Here is a 14,844-nt window from a genome sequence, read left to right on the forward strand (position 1 = left end):
AACAATTTTAAAATTGTTGATAATTCTAAAAATATTGCATACATATTTACTAAATGCAAAAAAACCCTCAACCGGAAGATAAGAACAACATAATTCAATCATTTTTAAAGCAAAAAAATTTACAATTTACAAACATATAAGAGTAAAGAAACTGAGATCACCGAGCCGAGTAACAGAGTGGATATATATATAAATATATTTAGATACGTTTGGTGCGGCCGATTGCAACCAAAATACGAGGTGCACATCTACATGTTATAGCAGTCATATATACAGAATTTCAACGTTCTGAGGCTACTCGTTTTTGAGTTATGCGAGATACGTACGTACGCATGTACGTACGTACATATGTTCGTACAGACGCCACGAAACATTCTCTACAAAATTCATTTTAAAGCAGTTTTATAATTTTTTTGGAGAATAAAGCGTTTTATTCTGTCCTTACGTACATATATCACGGAAATACATCGTTAAATTGCATTTGAAAGAGGACAAAATGGGATATATTCTTTGAAATGGGATATTTTCGCTGCCTGAAACTTTTCGCGATTGCAATACTTCCTTTTTACTTCGTACAAGGAAGTAAAAATGTCAAAAAACATGGATATATCCATCCTTTAAAACATTTTTATTCGTGGAAAGTATAGGTCTACAACCAGCGGTTGCCAAAATAAAAGCTGGGTAAGGACTTCAGTGGCTACGGTGTATATTTATATATATATATATATAGTTATACATCCTAAAAAATTTTGCTAAAGCCGAGCTTTTTATTGCTTTTAAAGATATATCTTAAGTTAAAAATATTCTATCACATTACATAAAATATTTATCAAGAAAGAATAATATTAATTTTAGTGCGAAAATATCAGTAATGTGCATGTTCTTAATGAGTATTTCAATCAGGCTTTTCTTTTGTTGGTAAAAATGTATTAAAAAGTGCTTTTCCATTGCAACGCTGAAATTAATCATTGTCTGGGACAAGATATTACCTTCTTTTCATACAAAATTCAGAGGCCTTTTTATCTTTCTTTTCTTTCATTCGCAGTTTCATTGAAGAACTTTAAGAGCTCTTCTTTATATTAAAGTGTGTCCCAGTTCCTGAATTGTGTGAAGAAATATCTTTAAAAAAACCTTTCAAATAATTTAATTAGTTTTTTCACAACTTTCAAATTGAAATAGATTCAGGAGTGAGACTTTAATTGCAATAAAAAATAGAATTGCTTTCTTGGAAAAATAATCTCTAGAGATATATGACTTTATGATATTATCACTGATTTAAAAACCTGGTTCTTTTTTAATCTACTTCAGTTTAAGACTAAAAATTAAATTAAACAGATTTTTTTCATAAAATTGAATAATATTTAAGATATCGTGAAATATATACTATTTTATATAGCAATGTTCTCAAATTGGCAGTCCGTTTTCCCCATGCTTCTTCTGAAGCAGACTTTTATAGGCTACGAATATATATTTTAGGCAACTTAGTTATCATTATTATTATGACAACAATCTTTAAATTAAAGAAGAATCTTTAGATTAAGAAACTTAGACAACAATTAGATTAAAGAAGAATCTTTACATTAAGAAACTTAGACAACAATTAGATTAAAGAAGAATCTTTACATTAAGAAACTTAGACAACAATCTTTAGATTAAGAAAAGGTTTAAGATTTTAATGCTATGGAGCCAAATTTTACATTATTTTCATTATTCAAAAAGAACGTGAGTAACTTTCTGTAAATGGAGTTCTGTAAATCTGTAATGGAGCTGTAAATGGATCTGTAAATGAGCTAATTAGATTACACGAGTCTTAGTCAAACATATGACGATACAAATTTGATTCAATTTTATTAGTACTTGTCAAAAGAGAAATACGATTAGGATTACGATTTTTTGTTATCAAAATAATCAACTACGATTTGCGATTCTCAGTGACAATTTTTTTGCGGTCAAAATAATCGCTTTGTTTGGGAGTACATTTGTATGGGAACAGCATTTTTTTTCGTAGTTAAAATGTAATAATTCTATGAAAAGAATCAGGTTACGAATGAGTATCTAGAGTTTGCGATGAAGAGATTTTCTAATAATTTCTACCAAGAATAAGAACTTTATGAAAATCGTTAGACCATGTGTTGTTACAGCTGAAAAACACAGTAAGGAACAAAGATGTTTATAATTATTTACACACAAATATGTATTTTTTCCGTATGCGTCGTATAAAAATGTAATAAATAAAAGAAAAATAATAGGTTACAATTATTTATTCTCAAGTTTTCTTCCTCTTCTAGAGTTTTCGTACACTTTTACTTCCTTGTATGAAGAAAAGGAAGTACTGTAATCGCGAAACATTTCTGTCTCCAGATTTCTACGGAAATATACATTTTTACTATTCCCGAATCCATTTTAACTATTCTGTAGCCAGATGTACGTACAGACAGATAAGACTCTTTATGGCAAAAAAGATTGTAAAATATAATTTTTTGTAATGTCTGTACTTACGTACATAGTTCTCATAACTCAAAACGATTACCCGTAGAAGGTTGAAATTTTATATATGGGACTGCTGTAACATCTAGTTGTGCACCTCTTTTTTTATCGCTATCTGGAGTGCCACAAGTCACATTGAAAGAGATTTTTGAATTTCTTGAATATCTCCAAAACAGTTGGACATAGAATGGTGAAATTATGTGCATGAGGCTGTTATAACATCTAGTTATGCATCTTTCTGATAGCGAAAAATCTCTTTTTCAGATTTCAGCGGAAATCCCCATTTTGATATTTGCCGAAGCTGTGTCGCATAAGATAAAACTGGTTTGCTGTATAATGTTGATTTTTTTTTTTTTTTTTTTTAATGTGAGACTATAATACTTAATTGTAGACCTCCATTTTGGGTTACAGTTGACAATGTCAAAAGAGACATTACTCGAAAAGTTTTTAAACTTTGTTATAAACGCAAATTAAAAATTAAATACACTCATGTCCATAAATTAAGGATAATGCAAAATCAGGCAAAGGAAGAGTTAGAAGCAAAACAAATTTGACTTATTTGTAAAGCTTATTTATTAAAAAAAAGGTACAGAGCAAAAAAAAAAAAAAAAAAAAAAAGATGTTATATGTTTGATATTATTAAAAAAATTAACGATTTTTTCTCCGTGGAGCAAATTACAAAAAAATCCTATTTACAAAAAAACAATATTACATGGTTTGTATCATTGTTAATACATTGTATGTTTCCCAGACGATGCAATACAGTCCGTACAACGCATAGACATGCTGAGTATTAAATTATCGATCTGATCTTGGGTGATATTACACCACTCAAAAAGCAATGCTCTCCGAAGTTTCGGTAGACATGTAGGAGGAGGTTGACGGGCTGCAACTTGTCGGCAAGTGTGTCCCACACGTGCTCTACTGGATTCAAGTCCGGTGAGAATGCTGGTCAGTCCATACAGGTGATATCTTCCGATTGAAGGCATTCGCTTACGATGTTTGCACGGTGAGGACGTGCGTTGTCATCCATAAACACAAAGTGTGCGCCCATGGTGCCCCGAAACAAACGTACATGTTGTTCCAGAATGACGTCCCGATAGATTTGGCTTGTCATGGTTCCAATTTGAACATGCAGGTCAGTTCTGGAACCCAAAATAATTCCATCCCAAACGAGCACTCCTGCACCACCGTAACGGTGTCGTTCAATGATATTTTCTTGATGGTAACGAGTACCTGGAGCTCTCCATATGAAAGTCCGGCGAGAATGAGACTGCAAGCTAAACCTGGACTCGTCGGAAAACATCACACAAGCCCATTGTTGCGGTGTCCACAATGCATGCTCTCTACTCCATGCCAACCGCAGGCGACAGTGAGTTGCAGTAAGAAGAACGCATCTGACAGGTCTACGAGCATATAGACCAATCTGCCATAAGCGTCTGTACACAGTCTGCCTTGAAATTGTCGTAACAGTGGCTGAAGAGAGCTGACGAGACAGATCTGAGGCTTTGCTCCGCCTGTTTCTTTTGGCAGTAACTGCCAAATACCGGTCCTCATTCGGCGTTGTAACTCTGGGGCGACCTGTGCTATAACGTCTTCTCGCATTACCATCATCTTGGAATCGTTGCCAAAGCCTGGAGATGACACTCTGGGCAATTCCAAGTTCGTCTGATACTTCCAGTTGGGTACGCCCACATTCCAGACGGCCAATAATTCTACCACGTAAAAATCATCCAAATGCGTCCTTTTTGTCATAACTATTCGGATATTGCACTGAAATGCTTATAAAGCGCCTGCGAACAATTTTACTTCTTTGGCTGTATTCCTTATATATCACTCTCTTACACTCTCGTCATTGTGACGTACCATCTGTGTCATCTGGTTACTTTCTGAAATTTGCATATGATTCTTGAAGATGTGTGTAGTGATTTTACAGGTGATATATTTATTTTAGAGTTCGATTTCCGCGTGACTCCGACTTATCCTTAATTTATGGACATGAGTGTAGTATTCCGGTGTTTTCTTTCTGTTTTGCTTTTGTGGTTGGTTACATCATAATAATTTAAAAAACACAATATTATATTGATGAAAAACTTTACATTTATTTAGACAGTAACGAAGATACTTCTAAGCTATTCTTATATTTGGGGAAACATTATTGAATTAACATATATATAAATATTTGAGATTAATAAAAGCTAATATTTTAGAAATAGTGCAACTGTCAACTTTATTAAAAATCTGGAGGGTAGTATCTCACTTTCAAATGAAATAAGTTTAAATAAAATGCAGCAAAAAAAGCGTATAATTCAATAGTCATTTGGTGTTCACATGAAAATTTTCTAAGTAAGTAATTTAGTGGTTATTCAAAGTATTGGAACTATTTGAATAAAGGTCAAGCTGTCAATAAGTTTGAAGTACAAATTGGGACAAACCTAAATTTCTTGCATTTAGATTGAATTCCTTGTATTAGATTTAAATTAAATTTTTTTTGCATCCATTGAGCCTTTAGATTTTAGAAAGAAAATAGGTATAAATATGAAATTCTCTTTGCATCATTTTTATATGTGTGCTTTGACAAATACATTGTAAAAATTTGTTAAACCTAATTAATTTCAAATTTTGTTTTGTTACAATTTTTTTATTAAATTTCGGCTCGTCAATTATTGCTATATCATGCTTTTAGCCGGCATGGAGTTTGAGTATTTATACATCGAAACATGGTAAGGTAAGCCTGAAATATAAGCAGCGGAATATTTAACTTAACGGATATCTTAATTTAGAAATTAAAATAAAGCTAAGGAAAAAATGCATAATTTCAAAACGAATTCTAATGGATGTATGTACAGAAAAAGTGAAATTTATAAATCTCCATCTGAGGCTTAAAAAAAAAGAAAAGTTTTAAATACTAAAATTTCTGCAAAAAGCTCAGATGTCGAGTAAACGTTATCACCACGTTATATTTACATTTATTATATGTATTCAGTACATATGCATTTCAAGTATACCTAAAGAAGGTTTTCTATTCCGAAATACCGGAATATTCAGCTGCGTTATATTAACATAGTTTATCGGATCTGCAGCTTGATAACAGAAAGATAGCTCATGTTAAACACAACAGCTGTTTGCAGACGTTGGAATTTGGCAAACTGTCATTAGTAAACTGTGGAATTAAATCTAAAAATACAGAGCTAACAAAATACAAGACACATAAATTTTTCCCATATTACCACTAGTTCCTTTGTTCTACAAGAGAATAAAACAGAATTGCTAGACTTGACATTTTCTAATTCAAATGATTCCAATTCAGATTTCCAACTTAGATTAGATTTCTAAAATGCTTGTAAGGATCCTAAGTTTTACTAACGTTTATTTTATTTTAAAACTGTACTATCACTTCTTATTTTGTACTTCCGGCCAGAATTAAATGCTTTAACTTGTTTATGCAAATTGTCTTGCTAACGCCCAAGTATTTAAGTTGTGGCTTTTTGCCAAGAGTTTGGAAGAGAGAAGGAGATTTAGGAAGCAAGCTGGCCACTTGCCACTGCAGTTCTACGAGTTTTCACTCAGTTGCTGTTTGCCTTTAAGGCCACAGATTTAGTGCTCTTGATATTTGACAAACGTATTGTAGTTTCAGCAGCTCGGTGTAACTGCATACGTTCTCTTTTAAATAAAGGCCTGTCTTAGTGCTAGGCATACTAATTCAAAGTTAGCTTTTAGTTAGAGTTTTAGTTAATAGTTTTATATTTCTTACGTTCAAATCACAAGTGGTTGGTCTCTGTATCCCGAAGTTCGGGAGTACCTGTAAAGTATAAAAAATAAAGGGTTTCGTATACCCTTCCTGCTTGTGTCGTCTATTACACACAATATGGAACAGAACTTTAGTAAGTTAACTGTTCTTATTCAGGACACATCATGTTTCCAGAGCAAATCAAGAGAAACACAAGTCCTGACATGCTTATCTGACTAGAATTTGATAACCAGCTAATTCATATTTGCACTCTCTTTTACTAGCAATATACATCAGTTTGCAGGTATCGATTTTTGTATTCATTCCTCTCTAATCAATTCCACTTGAATAGCTAGTGCCTAGCTCCTCTTTATGCCGAAACTGTCATGCAAGACGTGATCTGGCTCTTTCAAGCACTGTCATAAAGACGCATGACGACAGTATGTTTGAATTATGTTCCTGTACCACACGAAGAATTGACAGTTGGAAGAGGGCAGTGATCATTGTCATGTCAGCAAGTGTCAGACATCTGATAGGATGAGTGATACATATTCTGCTGAAAGTTCTAAGTCATGTTGTTTTTGTTGCCGTGTCCACATTTCACGGAACAATGGCTGCCTGAGCCTACTCCTAAGGCCCATATCACACGGCGTTTGTTTCACACGAACAACTGTTTAGGACAATTTTTCTGCCTGGTTTACTATTGAAAGAAAGACGCGCGACTTTTTCCTTTTTTTCCAAAAAAAATTGCAAGTTGTTCGTTTTCAACCAATCAGCTATCAGCTTCGATTGCTATCAGCTTGTTTGTAGTGGGGAACCAGTTTCCCCTGCGTTAACCCCAAAGCGATCTGTTTTGATTGGCTGTTGTGACAAAGCAGAAAAATTGTTCCAAACAGTTGTTCTTCCGAAACAAACCGACGTGTGATAGCCCCTTAAGAGAGGTTGGACTTCTATTTTCCACCCCTAGTTTTGAGCGAGAGCATCCCGGAGGGGATCGGGTGTCTCCCACCCCTCTCCTCACCCTCCAATCCACACGAAAGGGCTTTCGGTTCGCCGCATATTTAGAGTGCTGCTATGCGGCACCGACACTGTACATTTACAAACATCTATATTTACACCCGAACCTAGGCCCTTTGGTAACGTAGTAGGCTCGCCTAATCACTATATTAATTAATAAATTTTTGCTTAAAAAAGTAAGAAGGAAACTTAAGCATAGAAAATTAAATGCAACTTATAGATTATACTTTTCATGAAAAATTACCAGTAAAAAACTTTATAAAAAATGATTTATTAATGACCTTTTTTAGCTAACTATGTCGCTTTAAAATTCTATTAAGAGCTTATAAGTTGCATTAATTTTCTATGCTTAAGTTTTCTTATTTTCTCAGCAAAAATTTATTAGTTTATAAAAAAATGTAAAAGTAAAAATTATCCTTCTTCACATCTTGCGCTCACAAATTATTATGGGAATATCCATTTACAATTATTAAAACCTGAAAAAAGCATGTCTGTGATGTTATCGTCATGCGATGATTTGTAGACACTTTATTTTTTACCACGATATTTTCGACGACGATGTTTTCAAAGTGCGAAATCTTTGAACTGCTTTATTTTCGACAACGATGTTTTTTACCACGATGTCTTAGAACTGCGATGTTTTTCTCTTTGCGATGTTTTCTCCCACGATGTTTTGTAGCACGACGTTTTTGCCTTGCGTTGTTTTCTCGGCGATGTTTTTGCCGGGATGTTTTCGGCTGTAACCGGCAATAAGATATAGAGTCATTATGCTGTTTTGAAGCAGGAAACATAAAAAATGAGCAATGCTCTCGCCGGAACTCTAACCTGGACCTCTCGAATGCGCGTCAACTGTGCTACCGTTACAGCACAAAGGCATATGGAAAGGAAGGAGAAAATACCAGGAATTGAGGTAAAAATACCTTATATAATTCCCTTGCCTTGGGGTCAACATAGAGAGCTCTGCGAAGCTACTGGCTAGGATCTGTACCTAGGTAGTCTAGGCCACGGGGGGTATACCAATAACGAATCTAGTGTTCATAAAGACCCCAGAAAAGTAGCTTATTGTTCGGACCGTGGATCTGGCAGGCTCTAAGACTTAAGGTTCTAGTAGCTCGCGCTGGCGTCCTGGGTGGGGCGCTACGTGTTTGCAGGGTAAAAAAAAATGTCCTTGGGCAAATGGCAGACCGTGTGATTGATAGGTAGCAAATAGATGACCAGTTTCGCCAAACGGCGGTGGCTTCAAGCCTCTCCAAGGCACGAGGACAGGACTTGAACTCCTGATCCTGGTTCTAAGGTACGATTGGAAGCGTAGTATTGGCTTAAAGTGATGCCTTAAACTTAATTACCTTATATAAACCCCTTTTAAATGGCGACTGGTATTAAAGGACCGAATCGCCAAATTCTGGTGGTGAAGAATCATCATCCACTACCTTTTAGTTCGGGCGGCACTGCCATTAGGTTATTTTGAAGCAGGACACATGAAAAATGAGCAATGCCCTCTCCGGAACTCGACGCAGGAAGGCATGCAGAAAGAAAAGTTAGTTTCATTTCACCCTAAAGAGCCGAAGTTACTTTTTTGTCAACCCGATAAATTACCTTTAATTTTAGAGGCAGAACACGGAACTTTTCGGTTTCTTTCAGATTTTCATTTTTTAAGTTTTATTGGAACCTTAAGATGATAAGTAACTAAGATAAAAAAATAATCTTCCATTTTTCATAAAATTAAGGTTCAGTTTTTAATTTTAAAGAAGCTGGAAAGTGTTAAGTTGTAAATAATAAATTTTAAAAATTATTATAAATTGCTAAATCTAATAAGTTATTTTAGAAGGTCACTTTGGATTCATTTTAACTGGCTTATTATTTTCTAATTTCCAATTTAACAGACAGTGATTTATGCTTTACGATAGCGATAAAACATTTCTAGAAATTTATTTGTAAAGAAGCATTTACTTTTAAACTAACCAGATTTTGTTTAGTTACTTGTCTTTTATATCTTCCATCATTTCCTTTTCCTGCTAGAATGGCATTTCAATTTCGCGTGTTATGTAAAGTAGGGTAGAAAACACAATTTAAGCTGGTACCTGAGTTGCTTCAGATAAAGGGTATTCTGCCGATCTGCCATGTTGTTTCGGTGACTTAAGTTTGCTATTTTAAGGCTGTGTATATTAATTCTCGGTTTACATACGTCGTAAATAGGACTAAGAGCCAGCTCACGGTAATTATCTATGTGCAGCTTCGGCTAATTATTTAACTTAGATTTAATTCTACAAATCTATTTTGAGTTGCAGCCAAAAGTACTGGCTAAGCTTATTAGCACCAGAAGTGCTGTCTGTAAATTCCTTCTTGAGTTGAATAAAAGAGTTTACTCACCCTTCCTAAGTCTTGTTATAAAAAATAGCAACATTTATCAATCCCCTTCTTCTGTTCGACTTTCTTAGAGTCAACTGTCTTTTCGACCTTGTCTGACTTTGTTAGAATTAGGAGGAAAAGCAACAACAACGTCTTGTCATTGATACAGTTAAAATTATTTTCGATTCGGTTTTCCTTCTTAACTCAGAAGTTAAAGGAAATAGTTTTATTGCCTTCCTCGGTGATCCCAGAACTGCCTAATATTCCATATTTTAGAAGGTTCGAAAATTATTTGGTACTTATTCGTAATTCTGCTTTTGCTTAATCAAAACAGAAAAAGTGGTGGTTGGGCGCCCCTATAGAGTTCAGATATAAAACCAAATTTATTTCAGATTTATTTCCTCCTCCGACCAGTCCAGGCCTGATTACTAATAACGACTTTTGATTATAGAAGATCGAATAATTTATCATACTTTTGTTTTTCCTAATACGCTTTTTTCATGAAAATAGGAAAACTGCGTCGAGGCCCTAGAAAAACTCCGATAATAAAACAAAGATTTTGTTGTGCCCTCCAGTACGTGTAGGTATAGGCTGAAGTTATTAACATTTATGACCGAAATGGTTCACTCAAAATCCGTCAGTTCGAATGTCCTGTTGAGGTGCAGATGGTAGGAAAATGGGGGATACGAGGCTTTCGAGCGACTTTTAGTTACAGTTCGCATGGACATAAGATGATAATTTCCATAAATAATTCAATTAAACTCACTTAACATATTATAAAATGTTTAAACAAAAAATTAATGATAATAAATAGTTTTTAACTACGCCTGTTTACATCATATTATACTTTAAAATATTGCACTGACTTTTGAAGTAAATAACAAGTAAAATTGTAAAACGCCTTCTCTCGGTTTCTCTAACGTCAGTGGTAGAACATTTCTCAACTAAATTTCTATGCTTTTCTGTCAAAAAGGTCTGTTTACATTTATCATCGTTTTCGTTGGTATTCTTTTTTATTTGAAAATGCCTTGTAGAACTTATTTTATGTGTTTAAACTCAGATAAAATAAATTAATTAATTAATGCTTGTTAATGTGTATATGGAATAAATCAAAAGGATTTTAATACTATAAACAAGTTAAATTAGGATTTTCAACTGAAAAATGAACAGCATGAGAAAAACCGTGAAAACGATAAGCTCATTTTATATAGAAGGGTGTGAAAGCTTTTCTTTAAATTTCTCGAAATACATAGTAAAGCTACATTTTGACAATAGATGGCAGCACCACGATTAATCAAAATAAAAAATTCATGGAATTGAAATATAATCTTTGTATATAGCTCTTGCATAGCAAGAATTTTATAGCCGAAAATTTCACACGTTTTCCCCCTTATGTTAGTTTGATTCCAAAAAAAATTTTAATATATATTAGATTAAGGTGCTGTATGCTACTTCTTCAAATATAAGGATTAAAATTATGGATTCTATACATACTAAAATAAAAAAGCAAGAGATGGGGTATCGGTATTTTTTTTTCCTTTAATATTTTCCCTTATGTACTTTAATTAAATTTATGCTCATATTAGTTTTACTAACTTTTCGTGTCTTAAGTATTATACTTGACATCCTAAAATACTGCAATCATTCTAAATCGATCAATACTCAAATGCCAGTCACCGCTTAAATGTTACAGTCAACTAAATTAAATTATCACTCAATGTTATAATAAAAAAATTTGATGTGTACACCGCATGACTTCCTTGTACGGAATATTAAATTATACGCATTTTTTCTTGCATTTTATTTAAACTTATTAGATTGAATTAAACCTACTTCCCCGACAGCGCATAAACCACGATAGAATAAATACATTCTTTTAAAATTCACTTTGTTTACCATAGCGACACTCTGGCGCTAGGTTTACACAGCAGTATTATATTTCGTTCATATTATAACTCAGAATGCACAAAATTTATATCATTTAAAGAATTATCTAATCGTTGCCACATGTTCTATTCAAATACTAAAGCTAGAACTATGTATAAAAGAAATTAAGCAAACAAAACAAAAAAGAAACAGTTTTTCATCGACGATTGAGTATTTCTTATTCAATTAATTCAGTTTTCACTTCGCGAAAAGACAAAAATACATAAAAACTCAAAATATCTGTATTAAAAATTACGAAGTAAATCTTAAACGCTTATTTCCTCGAAAAAAATCCAGAAAGGATTAAGCATGATTTAAATAATAAATGAAGGCGTTATCTTTGTTGTTGCGAAGCTAAGTTTCTCTAGATTGGCAACAAATCCACTACTCAGCTGTTTCAAATGTAAACAAGAGCAATGGCCGCCATCAAATTAGGCTTAGCGGCACTTAAACAAATTGTTGATAATTCTAAAAATATTGCATACCGATTTACTAAAGGCATAAAACCCTTAACCGGAACATAAAAACAACATAATTCAATCATTTTTAAAGCAAAAAATGTACAATTTACAAACATATAAGAGTAAAGAAACTGAGATCACTGAGCCGGGTAACAGAGTGGACGTTTGTCGCGGCCGATTGAAACCAAAATACGAGGTGCACATCTACATGTTATAGTAGTCTCATATACAAAATTTCAACGTTCTGACGCTACTCGTTTTTGAGTTATGCGAGATACGTACGTACATACGTTCGTACAGACGCCACGAAAAATTTTCTTCAGAATTCATTTTAAAGCAGTTTTTTAGTTTTTTTGGAGGAAAAGAGTCTTTTATTCTGTCCTTACGTACAGATATCACGCAAAAATATCGTTAAATTGCATTCGAAAACGGTCAAAGTGGATATTTTCGTTGAAATATGCTGCCTGAAGCTTTTCGCGATTACAATACTTCCTTTTTACTTCGTACAAGGGAGTAAAAATGTATAAAATTAACTTTTAACTACATAATGTTTATTAAAGCAATAGATAGTTGCTCAAATAATATGCAGTTTTCAAGAGAAGTGGAATTGTTAAATTATATTGGTTTTCCATGACTGAACGTCATGAGAACTAGAAAAATATTAAGTAATATTCCAGGCGTTTTTTTTCTGGTTATAAATGTATTACAAGATTGAATGATATCGAACAAAATAAAACAAAATACTTTCACTTAAAAGAATGAAAATATAAAATGAGTACCAGAATATTGAAGCGTTATACAGCGTTTGGATTCATTTCACTGAAGTGGATTTCATTATTGAGTGTAGAATGAATCTGCTAGAAAGCGATTATATATATGTATACGAAGACTGAATGAGAAAATCTTTAAATATATTTAAATGGGAAAATAAAAATGGAAAAAAACTCAAAGAAAATTATTTTTTTATGTATGGAAAGATAACTTAAAAGTTAAACTGGTAATGAATTTGAACGAATGGCAAACGTGCAAAAAAAAAAAAAAAAAAAAAAAAAAAAAAAAAAAAAAACCCTCAAAAACAAAACTCATTAAGTATCACCAAACCGGGACAATGGTAAACGACGCTTAACTAGCATGCCGAAGGCCTCGGGTTCGAATCCCAAAGAAGGATGGATATGTGTAAATGTATAGGGGCACTCTAAATATGCGGCGAGGAGCCGAAAGTCCTTTCGAGAGGTTGATGGTAGGGGAGGAAGGATGGCAGAACCTCGGACCAGTTCCTCACGCGATGCTCTCCATCAAAATTGGGGACGGCAAAGTCCTGTATGACCTGTATGACGCTCCTGTCACTTGTATGACGCTCAAAGCTCTTGCCAAAGAAAGGCGCAATCTTGTACTCGTTGCCACGATGAGTTTCTGATGTTACTATCAGACAAGTAAATTATGTCAGATTAACAATAAATCTAACAAGCTCGAACCCGTACAAAATCTAGAAAGAGATCACTATTATAACGGTTCTGTTATTAATTTTCTTCTATACCGATTAGGGTAAAATTATATGAAAAAATGATTATGTGTTGAATTTAACATAACAGGTGTTTTCCCGGCTAGCACATATTGTGCTGCGATGCATAGAAAAAAAAATACAGAATTAACTACTTTGGGCCTTCACTGTGAACATGTGTTCGAAATTTAAATTTTTGATCTCGTCTTCTTGTTTGTTACAGAAGACATGATAAGACTGCCACAGTATTCTCACTTCACTGCGAAGCACGGGGTTAAGTGCAACGCAGATTAAACTTAACATTACCATCAGATCGACAGTTTTTGAACCAGACTTTGCATAGCCTTTGGACTGATCCGGGATGTTCTGGGATTAGAATTTAGAGCACCATTATCTTGAGCATTTGAAAAGATAGATTCATTTGATATGACAGACTGTGTTGACTAAAGACAATTCAAATGTAATAGAAAATATTCCAGTGAGTTATAATTAATTAGATTGTTCATTGGTTCCTCAGTTATTCAAAGAAAAGGAAGTTAGAGACGATCAACATTGATCCTAAGTTATGGGTTGTTCATATCTGGAACAGATGCCATACCGGAAAAATCACTTTGGACAAAGGCTCTTAAGAGGCTGAAGATGTCTACTTATGGTATCCTTGAGGATGATAAACTGCAAGCAAAATGACAAATGTGTAGGAATACAGAACAGTGTATACGGTACAAGATGCCTAGACGTCCGAAACAGAATGAGTGTTGATATCGTCTTCTTTAGTTTTTGCACATGTTTTTGCATGTTTGACTAGGCGCGGAGAATGTAGTGTTGTTGAGCAATGAATGGATAAACCAGGCACCCTAAAATTGTTCCGTAAACCATCTAGGCACAAGCAGTGTCTAAATTGCTTTTCAGAGGAATAACGTTAGCGCGTGTAAAGAAGCAGGTCGAAGTGCTTCTATTCCACTTAGCCATGTGCTTTCAGTACTTGAAGGAACTGGGCCATCTTTCTAAAATACTCTTGGGCTGTTGATAAGGTGAATTAAAATGTGCTATATTTTTAACAACTTTGCTAATGAGGAAACGAAGCTGGCTTGTTAATCAGACTTCCTTGTCTTTGATACTTCTGTTCGTTGTTACAGTATCAATAATACCAAAAGGAAAGGTCTAGTAGTGGTAAAAATATTTTGCTACAGTATCACAATATCAAACATTGGCACATCAAACACTGTTACTATTGCCAGCCTTTCTATGCATGTTTTCATGAGGCGTTTCGAAAGTTTTTTTGACCCTTTGATTACGATATGCATGGAAAGAAAAGGCAGGCCTCCAATAATGAGGACAAATTTTAAAAAAAATCATATAAGATTAGCAAAGGG

The sequence above is a fragment of the Stegodyphus dumicola genome, chromosome 7 (assembly GCF_044657685.1).
Source record: "Stegodyphus dumicola isolate Sdum_Otavi_A_Nest chromosome 7, ASM4465768v1".
Classification (NCBI taxonomy): domain Eukaryota; kingdom Metazoa; phylum Arthropoda; class Arachnida; order Araneae; family Eresidae; genus Stegodyphus; species Stegodyphus dumicola.